The sequence below is a fragment of the Schistocerca cancellata genome, chromosome 1 (genome assembly GCF_023864275.1).
Source record: "Schistocerca cancellata isolate TAMUIC-IGC-003103 chromosome 1, iqSchCanc2.1, whole genome shotgun sequence".
NCBI lineage: Eukaryota > Metazoa > Arthropoda > Insecta > Orthoptera > Acrididae > Schistocerca > Schistocerca cancellata.
The window spans coordinates 654,171,348-654,184,545 of NC_064626.1; the positions used below are offsets into that span (position 1 = coordinate 654,171,348).

General features: G+C 39.0%; 1 protein-coding gene across 1 annotated transcript in view; it reads right to left on the bottom strand.

Annotated features, from left to right (window-relative positions):
* The window catches only part of LOC126183579 (flavin reductase (NADPH)), a 68,143-nt gene that overhangs the window by 48,312 nt on the left and 6,633 nt on the right, over positions 1-13,198 (bottom strand). The gene's annotated exons all lie outside the window — the stretch shown is intronic.

Here is a 13,198-nt window from a genome sequence, read left to right on the forward strand (position 1 = left end):
TTTATATGGAGCGTAGCCATGTATGGAAGTGAAACATGGACAATAACTAGTTTGGACAAGAAGAGAATAGAAGCTTTTGAAATGTGGTGCTACAGAAGAATGCTGAAGATTAGATGGGTAGATCATATAACTAATGAGGAGGTACTGAATAGGATTGGGGAGAAGAGTAGTTTGTGGCACAACTTGAGCAGAAGAAGGGATCGGTTGGTAGGACATGTTCTGAGGCATCAAGGGATCACCAATTTAGTACTGGAGGGCAGCGTGGAGGGTAAAAATCGTAGAGGGAGACCAAGAGATGAATACGCAAAACAGATTCAGAAGGATGTAGGTTGCAGTAGGTACTGGGAGATGAAGAAGCTTGCACAGGATAGAGTAGCATGTAGAGCTGCATCAAACCAGTCTCAGGACTGAAGACCACAACAACAACAAGGACCTTCTTGTCCCAGCATCCCAACAAGACCCAATTTTGAAAAATACTTAAAAACCTTGGCTCAAGTACTGAAGTAATGCCATCTGTTAGCGCAACACATAAATGCAACCTTAGTTAGTTTTATTTATGTCAACATGGTCGTCTCACAGATGGCACTGCGTGTTGAGTATCTTGTATTGACGATCCAAGCACCTTCTAGATCTAGCACCAGCATTTGGGAAAATACCAGACTTCTCCAGTAGTACAGGGCTGGAGCTATTTAAGCAGCACCACACAGAAGAATCTGCCCATTTCCATTTAAATGGCGATCTGACAGAACTGTATAGTGATGTGTACTTCAATGACCAGTGTTATTGTTGACTGTTTGCTGTCTAATAAACTTATCTTATCATAGCTTATGGAAATGGAGGAAAGAGAAATTGTCACTTTTCAGATGATTACACGAAAGGTAGGTACTTTTTCAAGAAAGAACATACAAATCAAAAAGTGTTGTATGAGATTTGTAGCAGTTTCATTTCAGTAATTCATGGAGGTAAAGCAGATGTGAGGCATCACATTTCTATGAAGAATCATTCACATAGATTCGCAGTAGCATTAAGATCAAAGTTTATATCTAAATTCATGATTAAAGAAGATGTCCAGGAAGAATTGCTCATTGCTACTGCAGAAGTAACAACAGCTTATAAAATTATCAAGCATCATCAGACCTTCAGATCTCTTCACTGTACAGAACTTCAAAGGGCTTCATCGAAGCAGCAAGTAGAATATGTTTCATCAAATTAAAGAACTAGGAAAAAATGTGGAAGGAACTGAATGCCCTGCCCATATCTTCACATCTCCATATCTCTCCCATATCTCCATATCATAGCTTATGAAAATGGAGGAAAGAGAAATTGTCACTTTTCAGATGATTATACGAAAGGTAGGAGTCTCAACTGTTGACACTGAAATAATCATCATGGAAATATTTAATTATTTTTCAGTATATACAGTAAGGACAGAGAAGTTGAAAGAACTCTGCTTATATACTGATGTCAATCATCAGACTCTTCTATCTCACTCAAAAGCAAGATGGTTGTCATTAATGCCCGCAGTTGCAAGAATTCTTAGGCTTTGGATTACATTAAAACAATTCTTTGATGCTGAAGATGGGCCACCTAAAATAATTTCAGATTTTTTTCAGTAATCTGACCAGTGAAATATATTTCAAGTTTCTGCAGTCAAACCTAGCTCTGTTTGAAAAAAATATATATAAAAAATGTGGGGCAGAATAAAGTCTCAGTAACTGAAATAAGAAATATATTAATCAACACTCAAAGATGTCTGAATGAAAGGCACACTGCAAATTTTACTGACATGCAAACCAAGATGAATTTGAACAAATCAAAGAATGAGAACCCTAACTAAGAAATAATTAATTTGGTTTTGAAGTCTGAAGAAGAGTCAATGGCTTTCTATACCATAGCATTTGATTACTTAGAGAAATGGGCTATTTCTTTTAATAAATATCACGTATTTGACTGAATGATGATGTCCAAAACCCCAGATTGGAGATGATTAAAAACACTATTATATACCTGACTAAAAATGGTGTCAAGATTCCAGGCAACAATTGTCTTCAGGAATATATGCATCTGAAGAGATTTTTAGAAACTAAGCATGACTTGGAAGAACGGAAGTCCAAACACTCCATGGAAGGAAGGTGCATTTACTTTCTTAAGGAACCCAAAAATCCCGAATACAAATGCCAGCTGCTAAAATTAAGTGAGTATTTGTTTTCTATTCCCACACACAATGATACTGCGGAAAGAGTATTCTCACTGATGTCAACCTAATGGACAGATGAAAGAACTATGAGTTTTATAAATATGTACAAGGAAAAAAAGGATTGTTGAAAAAAGTGATATCGTTTGAAAAATATGGTGTGCCAACTACTTATGCCGAAACTTGTTCCATGTCATTGTATTTTAAGTAAAAAGTAATTATATTAAATACAATTTTTACTTTATTTCTACACCTTCATCTCGTAGTGTTCTGACAGGGTCCCAGCTAGATATGGCAACCCTATCACAGATGCTTAAATTTGTCATATCTTGACAAAGATCTTAGATTATATATATATATATATATATATATATATATATAACACCTGAGTGTACTGTTTGACGCAAAAAAATAATTCAATGACAAAATAACATATAATGCAGGGAATAAAATCGAAGTAGTGGGGAATGTCGTAAAACAAGAAACTGGAAAGGGCGGATGCAAGTATAATGAGATACAAATCAAATTTGGGGATAGGAAACTAGAAAATCCTCAGAAATTGTCAAATTTTGTAAATGACCATTTCTTTGGTATTGTGAAGAAGTTGCACCAAAATCTGCCAAAAACACATGTAGCATCCATAATGACTTATGCAGCAAGCACAATGATGCTGGTCCCCAACTACAGAGTTTCAAATCAGGAAGACAATACAGAAATCAAAAAAAATAAGAAGTCAGCTGGAATAGATGAGTTTGCTGTCCCTGTTCTGTAGATGTACATAAGGACCATTCAAGCCCACTAACAAACATAATTAATTAATCCTTTAGTTCAAGTATTTTTCCAGAGTACCAGAAGCACACTCAAGTTGTGTCCTTACTAAAGGAAGGTAATGTGGAGAGTACTGTCACCCGCACGCCAGTTTCACTACTAATCCATTAAATTTCGGGCATGCAGCCGCGCAAATAAAATTTCTTCTACTGATATTTCGGCCGCGTATCGTCCGGCCATCTTCAGAGCGAGTCACAAGACTGATGACAAGGTGCCATGCGCGGCCTTATATGCTCCACCACGGCGGTACTGCGCATGCGGGTCACAGATGCTGCGCCACCTGTGGCGAAGGCGTACGGACGTTCGATGTGCTTATCGATGTTTGATCGGCGGCGGTGACACGGTGATGACTTCTCTGCAATTTAATTAGTCCAAGAGCCGGATTCCATGCTTTGTCCAAATGAAAACCATTATCTCTGTTTATTAAATTGTTGGCTAATCGAATTTCTATGGCTTCCTTGAATATTGATTCCCAAAAAGAAGAGGTGGATGTTAAAATCTTCACATCACTGTAATTCATGGAATGACCCGTATCAATACAATGTTCGGCCACTGCTGACTTGTCTGGTTGTAATAGGCGTGTGTATCTTCGGTGCTCCACACACCTCTCATGAACGGTGCGTGTTGTTTGACTTATGTATGACTGCTCACAATTTCCGCAAGGAATCTGGTACACACCCGCCTTACGAAGCAGTAAATCGTCCTTCACAGAGCAGAGTAAAGCCGCAATCTTCGTGGGGGGCCGGAAGATCACCTTAATACAGTGTTTCTCAAGAATACGGCCTATCTTTGAAGAAGATTTTATGGTCTTCCTAAAGTTCACAAGATGGGTAAGGATGAGCGTCTAGAGGACTTGTCTATGAGACCTATAACGAGCACTATTGGTTCACCAACATATTTTTCTGCCAAATATTTAGCTTCCTTATTAAAACCATTGGTAGGAAAATGTAGTCACCACATTCGTAATTCTATGGATTTTATTGAGAGACTTAGCAATGTCAGGCTAAATAGTATGGATGTTCTTGTTAGTTTTGACGTAGTATCATTATACACCAAGGTACCTTTAAAGGACTCTTTAGCTCTTATCAACCAACATTTTGATAAGAACATTACGGCCTTATCTGAACATGTGCTTTTATCATCTTATTTTCAGTTTGATGGTGAATTTTATGAGCAAATTGACAGTGTTGCCATGGGAAGCCCCCTCTCCCCTCTGGTAGCTAATTTATTCATGGAAGACTTCGAGGACAAGGCACTGGACTCAGCATGTTTTAAACCTACGGTCTTCTGGAGGTACGTGGACGACACATTCGTGGTATGGCCCCATGGTATGGATGAATTACATCGATTTCTTCAGCATTTGAATTCCATCCATGCCAGCTGTGGCCGAACATTGTATTGATACGGGTCATTCCATGAATTACAGTGATGTGAAGATTTTAACATCCACCTCTTCTTTTTGGGAATCTGTATTCAAGGAAGCCATAGAAATTCGATTAGCCAACAATTTAATAAACAGAGATAATGGTTTTCATTTGGACAAAGCATGGAATCCGGCTCTTGGACTAATTAAATTGCAGAGAAGTCATCACCGTGTCACCGCCGCCAATCAAACATCGATAAGCACATCGAACGTCCGTACGCCTTCGCCACAGGCGGCGCAGCATCTGTGACCCGCATGCGCAGTACCGCCGCGGTGGAGCATATAAGGCCGCGCTTGGCACCTTGTCGTCAGTCTTGTGACTCGCTCTGAAGATGGCCGGACGATACGCGGCCAAAATATCAGTAGAAGAAATTTTATTTGCGCGGCTGCATGCCCGAAATTTAATGGATTATTCATTACGCCGCGAGAAGTTGAAAAAGTTTCACTACTGTCTGCATTCTCAAAGATAACTGGATCAATTACGACGGATAAACTAATGAATTACATGAATAAATATAACCTTTTTAATGAAGCACATTTTGGTTTCCGAAATAGTAGAATTACAATATCAGCCATTAAAGTCTTCACCAAAGTGGTACTTGGAGCACTTGGCCAGGATGACTATCACAGCCATATTCTTAGAATCATCCAAGGATTTTGAAAATTGGAAATTTGTGGTTAGGTCTTATGGGACCAAACTGCTGAGATCATCAGTCCCTAAGCTTACACACTACTTAATCTAACTTAAACTAACTTACGCTAAGGATGACACTCACACCCATGCCCGAGGGAGGACTCGAACCACCGACGGGGGAAAGGATTTTGAGTGTCAACCATAAAATAGTACTAGACAAGATACAAGCACTAGGCGCCACAGGAATAACAAACAACTGCTTTCAATCTTATCTAGAAAACAGGGTGCAGAGTTCACACATCTAATGACGATACATTTTTAGAACACCTGTCAGACAAGAAACATAAACATAACGGCTCCTCAGGCTAGTTATAGGGCCCAATTCTATTGTTAACACATATCAAAGACTTCCTAGAAAGCATATGGCATGAAGAAAAAGTTCTCTATGCTGGTGACAGCAACATCAGATTATTACATCAGAACTCACATTAGAGAAGGCAAATGAAACTCTCAAGGATGTTTATGATTATACAGCATATAGTAAATTAACACCAAACATAAAGAAAGCAAACAGTGTGCACTTCAGCATGTAGAGAGACACAATTCTGATGCATGGTAAATTTATAGATGGTGTAATAAATGCAAGTCAAAAAAGAATAACCATCTGCATGTTTTTCTCTTAGGGTTCCATCACCTGTTTGACCACCTAATGTCTTGTGATGACATACTGTTCTCACATGCACTCAATTCTTAACTACAGGATTCAGTTCCAGCAATGTAAGGCACAAAATATGGATACAGATTTCAAACTGTAGAAAAGAGCCATAAGAATAATAACTACAACTAGTAGTCAGGCTCACTGTAAAGAACTTTTTAAATAAACTAGGTATCCTTAGCGCACCAAGTGAGCACATCTATACATCTACCAACCTGTTGTGTTTATCGGGGAAAACATTACCAAGTATTTCACTAATAGTTCTATGAATAATCATGGAACAAGACCAGTTTGGAGTTACATTCGCCAATGAAAATTAATGAAAAGCTAAAAATAGTATTATTTTTTTTTATCAAGGAACATAATTATATAAAAAGTGCCAAAGGAGATGAGAAACATTACTAAAATAAAACTGTTTAAAAAGGCATCTAAAATGTTCTTTATTAGTGAAACATACTACACAATCAAAGATTACTTAGAGGATTCAGAGTAGTGGTTAATAACAAATCATTTTGTTTTACTACAATACTGTAATCTTTTTGCAAGAAAATCATGTGCCGAGATCTATAGTGTATGATGTAATGTCTTGTCATTCTCCTGAGTTCAATATCTCCCTCATCATGCTGACTCAGTTTTTCAGTAGGACTTAGAAGAGGACAAGAAGAGTCAGTTTACTGAATGGACTATAGTTAGAGCATGGAGTATAGGAGCAAGTTCGTGGTTCGGGTATCACATGCAGGGGTCCTTGATGTGTGCAGTAAAGAAGAGTAAAACTGCATTTACATCAAAGGGCATTGTACAATATGGACCAACCAAATGCATCATATCCTATAGGATGGAGCTCGCTTCACCCAGCCATCTTGATTTAGGTTTTCCCACGACACTTCAAAATGCCAAGAGGGTTCCCTTATCCAGGTCCTGACAGCCATGTGTTCTATCTTCTTAAACATATTTCTACATTATTTACTTTCATTGTATTATGATGAACAAATTGTATATCATAGTAAGAGTATTCCAGAATGAATGAATGAATGAATAAATAAATAAATAAAGCAATCATCCTTGCCCAAATCAATTGTTGGATAGATAACAATTATATTCACCAAGTCGCCGCTTGATGAGTGCATTTTTTATCTATCCACTTAACTGCACTTCCAAAAATTGATTATTTTTATTGACAAATCAGTTGTTACGATGACTGGCCTGCAGCTATTTCTGTTTTTTGTGTCCTGGTTTTGCCATCGGTATTATGATAGTCTATACTGTGTGAGGGAAGTTCTCTTTCATGCTTCATTCAGTTAAAAATGTTTAGGATAGGGTTTTCAATTTAGTCGCCAACATGTTTAAGTATTTGATTATGTATGTTGTCTGGACCTGGATATGTTCCTGTACATTGTTTCAAAGCGTTATTTAGTGCCCAGATTGTAAAGGGAGCATTTAAAGTTTCCACATTTTTTAAATTAAAATACAGGATATTATCTTCTGCTAAGAGGCACTGTACAGCGAGCATGGGATGGTAGTTATCGGATACAGACATTTCTGCATTGCATATTGCTAGAAGTTGCGTGAAATCAGAAGAAATGGTCTTAATTTCTCCTTTGTTGGGGATTCCTGGATCATATTAGCATACTGCTGTAATTTGGTACACACTTGCAAAGTTGGGGTATGTGCTTTCATAGAAGAAGTATATTGCTCCCAACGTTCTTTCCTTCATTGTTAAACTCGACAATGCTTCTGCCCACTTCTTTTGAACAAATTAAATTGTTGGTAGAGGGGTGAGGCCTACATTGTAGACTCCATCATTCTCCAATGACATCCGTGATCTCTCTGGACCACCATGGGACATGTTCTTTAAGTTCTTTTGCACAACTACTTAGATTCGTTTCTCTGGCTATACCCTAATCTACATTTTAGCAGTAAAAGTATCCCAGTTGGCCTTCCATAGTCATTAACATGGTAAAAATCATTGTGTTGTAGTTTTGTGACTGATTCCGTAACTTTGCAGTGGTCGCCATCACAAAAGTCAACCTGAACAGTTCACTGTATCAAATGTGGAAAGTTACAGCTCTGACTGTCATGTCTATTGCAGAATAGGAGCCATAACCAGTACTAAAATGTGTCGGAGGTCCTGAATTCATTATGGACACATCAAGATCTTGGTACTATTAGTCATTATCTCACTGTCTCGTGAGATTAATAGCAGTTAATTCACCAGTTCTTCCATTCATTTTTCAGTCAGTTTTTTGTGTGTGTGTGTGTGAAGACAATTCTCATCATTCTGTTGAACTCTAAAGGCTGTCAATTCAAGTACAGTGTTCACAGGTATTTGTTCTTAAAAGTGTTTGATTTGACTAGTGTGCAAAATCACCGGATACACACCCCCTATTTATTATTTTTTATTTCCAAACACCCGTTATTCTCAAATAGTAGGATGATAGTCTTCCAAAAACCATAATTTTTGTAGTGCTATTCATATTGTGGGATAATTTGCCATAAGTTTGAGTTAATTCCAGACTATGATCTACATCTACATCTACATCCATACTCCGCAAGCCACCTGACGGTGTGTGGCGGAAGGTACGTTGAGTACCTCTATCAGTTCTCCCTTCTATTCCAGTTTTGTATCGTTTGTGGAAAGAAAGATTGTTGGCATGCCTCTGTGTGGGCTCTAATCTCTCTGATTTTATCGTCATGGTCTCTTCGTGAGATATACGTAGGAGGGAGCAATATACTGCTTGACTCCTCGGTGAAGGTATGTTCTCGAAACTTCCATCAAAAGCCCGTACCGAGCTACTGAGCCTCTCTCCTGCAGAATCTTCCACTGGAGTTTATCTACCATCTCCGTAACGCTTTTGTGATTACTAAATGATACTGTAACGAAGCATGCTGCTCTCCATAGGATATTCTCTATCTCTTCTATCAAACCAATCTGATACGGATCCCACACTGGTGAGCAATATTTAAGCAGCGGGCGATGAAGTGTACTGTAACCTACTTCCTTTGTTTTCAGATTGCATTTCCTTAGGATTCTTCCAATGAATCTCAGTCTGGCATCTGCTTTACCGACTATCTCCTTTATATGATCATTCCATTTTAAATCACTCCAAATGCCTACTCCCAGATAATTTATGGAATTAACTGCTTCCAGTTGCTGACCTTCTATATTGTAGCTAAATGATAAGGGATCTTTCTTTCTATGTATTTGCAGCACATACACTTATCTACATTGAGATTCAATTGCCATTCCCTGCACCATGCGTCAATTCGCTGCAGATCCTCCTGCATTTCAGTACAATTTTCCATTGTTACAACCTCTCGATATACCACAGCATCATCCGCAAAAAGCCTCAGTGAACTTCCGATGTTATCCACAAGGTCATTTATGTATATTGTGAATAGGAACGGTCCTACAACACTCCCCTGCGGCACACATGAAATCACTCTTACTTCGGAAGACTTCTCTCCATTGAGAATGACATGTTGCATTCTGTTATCTAGTAACTCTTCAGTCCAATCACACAATTGGCTGATAGTCCATATGCACTTACTTTGTTCATTAAATGACTGTGGGGAACTGTATCGAATGCCTTGAGAAACTCAAGAAACATAGCATCTACCTGGGAACCCGTGTCTATGGCCCTCTGAGTCTCGTGGACGAATAGTGTGAGCTGGGTTTCACACGACTGTCTTTTTCGAAACGCATGCTAATTCCTACGGAGTAGATTTCTAGTCTCCAGAAAAGTCATTATACTCGAACATAATACATGTTCCAAAATTCTACAACTGAACGACATTAGAGATATAACGTCTATAGTTCTGCACATCTGTTCGACGTCCCTTCTTGAAAACGGGGATGACCTGTGCCCTTTTCCAAACCTTTGGAACACTACGCTCTTCTAGAGACCTACGGTACACCACTGCAAGAAGGGGGGCAAGTTCCTTCGCATACTATGTGTAAAGTGGAACTGGTATCCCATAAGGCCCAGCGGCCTTTCCTCTTTTGAGCGATTTTAATTGTTTCTCTATCCCTCTGTCGTCTTATTTCAATATCTACCATTTTGTCATCTGTGCGACAATCTAGAGAAGGAACTACAGTGCAGTCTTCCTCTGTGAAACAACTTTGGAAAAAGACATTTAGTATTTCAGCCTTTAGTCTGCCACCCTCTGTTTCAGTACCATTTTGGTCACACAGTGTCTGAACATTTTGTTTTGATCCACCTACCACTTTGACATAAGACCAAAATTTCTTAGGATTTTCTGCCAAGTCAGAACATAGAACTTTACTTTCGAATTCACTGAACGCCTCTCGCATAGCCCTCCTCACACTACATTTCGCTTTGTGTAATTTTTGCTTGTCTGCAAGGCTTTGGCTATGTTTATGTTTATGTTTGCTGTGAAGTTCCCTTTGCTTCCGCAGCAGTTTTCTAACTCGGTTGTTGTACCACAGTGGCTCTTTTCCATCTCTTACGATCCTGCTTAGCACATACTCATCTAATGCATATTGTACAATGGTTTTGAACTTTGTCCACTGATCATCAACACTATCTGTACTTGAGACAAAACTTTTGTGTTGAGCCATCAAGTACTCTGAAATCTGCTTTTTGTCACTTTTGCTAAACAGAAAAATCTTCCTACCTTTTTTAATATATCTATTTATGGCTGAAATCATCGATGCAGTAACCGCTTTATGATCACTGATTCCCTGTTCTGCATTAACTGTTTCGAATAGTTCGGGTCTGTTTGTCACCAGAAGGTCTAATATGTTATCGCCATGAGTCGGTTCCCTGTTTAACTGCTCAAGGTAGTTTACAGATAATGCACTTAAAAAGTTTCACTGGATTCTTTGTCTCTGCCACCCATTATAAATGTTTGAGTCTCCCAGTCTATATCCGGCAAATTAAAATCTCCACCCAGAACTATAACATGGTGGGGAAATCTACTCGAAATATTTTCCAAATTTTCCTTCAGGTGCTCTGCCACAACAGCTGCTGAGCCAGGGGGCCTATAGAGACATCCAATTACCATGTTTGAGCCTGCTTTAACTTTGACCTTCACCCAAATTATTTCACATTTCGGATCTCCATCAATTTCCTTCGATACTATTGCACTTTTTAGCGCTATAAACATGCCTCCCCCATCACTGTCCAGCCTGTCTCTGCAGTATACATTCTAATCTGAATTTAGAATTTCATTACTGTTTACATCTGGTTTCAGCCAACTTTCTGTCCCTAGTACTATGTGGGAATTGTGACCGTTTATTAATGAGAGCAGTTCTGGGACCTTTCTATAGACGCTCCTGCAGTTTACTATTACAACATTAATATTGTTATTCCCTGTTGCGTTTTGCCTATTACTACCTTGTCGCGTCTCAGGAGGCGTCTTGTCAGGCCTTGGGAGGGAATTCTCTAACCTAAAAAACCCACATGTGCACTCCACATGTACTCCGCTACCCTTGTAGCTGCTTCCTGCGTGTAGTGCACGCCTGACCTATTCAGAGGGACCCTACATTTCTCCACCCGATAGCGGAGGTCGAGAAATTTGCAACCCAGATCTCCGCAGAATTGTCTGAGCCTTTGGTTTAAGCCTTCCACTCGGCTCCAAACCAGAGGACGTAATCATAACAATTCAACTGAAAAATCACTAAAAAAGTAGATGTGTTGTCAATGAATGTGAAAGTGATGTGTATTGACCTGCCAATGTCTCAGTGCCTCCTGAGTGGTTGGCACAGTGTCCTGGCCTGGCAAAACCGACAAATTTATTCCAGATTCTGCTCTTATCTTGTATTATTCTTTGTTTCTCTGATTTTACTGTTTTCCTTCATGTAATTTTTCAGGTCCTAGATGTGGTAAGATGACGATTGGATAGTTCTATGGCCCAATGCCTTAGTCTCTTTTATCCATTGGCTAATGTTTGGTGGTAGATCTATTCTATTTTTGGAAGATCCCACAGAATGGGTTTCCTTACCTTGTGATGCTTGTTGGATGGACACAGTGTGTCTTCTGCTGTATCAGCTGGGAGGTTCTAACTGGCTCTGTCAGAGTGTTAATCAAGGGAGATGGATATCTTTTTTAGAGAGAATTTTTTGATCTGGTTGCATGTCTGTAGTTTATAACAAGTGGTGGAGATGATTTTGAAGATGTTGGACTAGGTGTGGTGGAAGCTCTGATTTTCCCAAAATTTGTCCTCATGTCTGCTGCATGTTAGTGTCCATACTTTTTTTTCTTGCCTTGAGGTATGATAGATAGTCAGTCTTAAATTTTATTCTTGTAATTTTTTTTCTTTTTTACACACTAGGAAATCTGATGAACACGGAAGATGGTGTTCCAGAGAATTTACATATACATGCAGTTGTTTTCAAGGACTGACATTATTAAGTGATCTTATATAGTTTCCACATTTTGGTTCTGTTATTCAGTGACATGACACGTATCCAAACTGAAAACATTGGAAACAACTCAGGGGTGGTAGGCTATATGGTCAACCCTCACATTTAGACCCACAACTTTTACTTTTTTCAGCATATTTCATTCAGACAGCTTAGGTGTCAGAGCTTGTATCTATTCAGTTATCTTCTGGATCTTTTTGTAAGTGCCAGACAAAATGTATGTCTCATCATTTTAGATTAGGTTCTTGGCTCCTTGGTTGTCCTGAGTGTAAGCTGTCTGTGAAAGATAACTCCCTGGATCATACTCAGGCTTTTATGTGCAGTAATTTTCACTGGTATGACCGCTAATTTTTCACATGTCTGATGAATTGTAATTTTTTGTATCAAAATTTCTACATCTATCTGTTCACACAGCCATTATGTTTATTTCATTTAATTTGTTTCATTTGTGAAATGTCTGTCCTGATGCCACCTATTCAGATCAAAGGCTCCTCCCGTAGGCACCACTCAGCCACAGCAAAGGTCATCTGGCATGATAGTCACTGCCAGAACTCCTGGTGCTCCTAGAAACAGACTTCTTATCCTTGACACGCATGGGAATTTAACAGGTCTGCCATCATAAGTGCTGTATTTTCATGGGGCTCTATCAAGGACGTACACGCCAATTCCACCACCCCAGATTGGCTACTGTGCTGCATCTTAAGTGCACTTATGTGTCTATTCAGTTATTGTGCCTGCAGCATCTTTTACAATGTAGGTAAGTTGGTTTTACCTAAAGTGTTCTACAGCGTCTTTCCCCACCAGTCTGCACAACAAAAAAAAGCAAACAAACAAATAAATAAAGGAGGCCGATCCCATGAAGTGGGGTCAAAAATTACTGCAGCTGAAAAGTTTGTGATCAAAAGTAAAAAGAGAAAGGTGTAAACAAAAGAAAAAACAGTTCAGAAGACAGCTGGATCAATATCAAGGACTGTCAACAAGGGTTTGAAAGTAAGAGGATAAAGCACAGTTGGAAATGG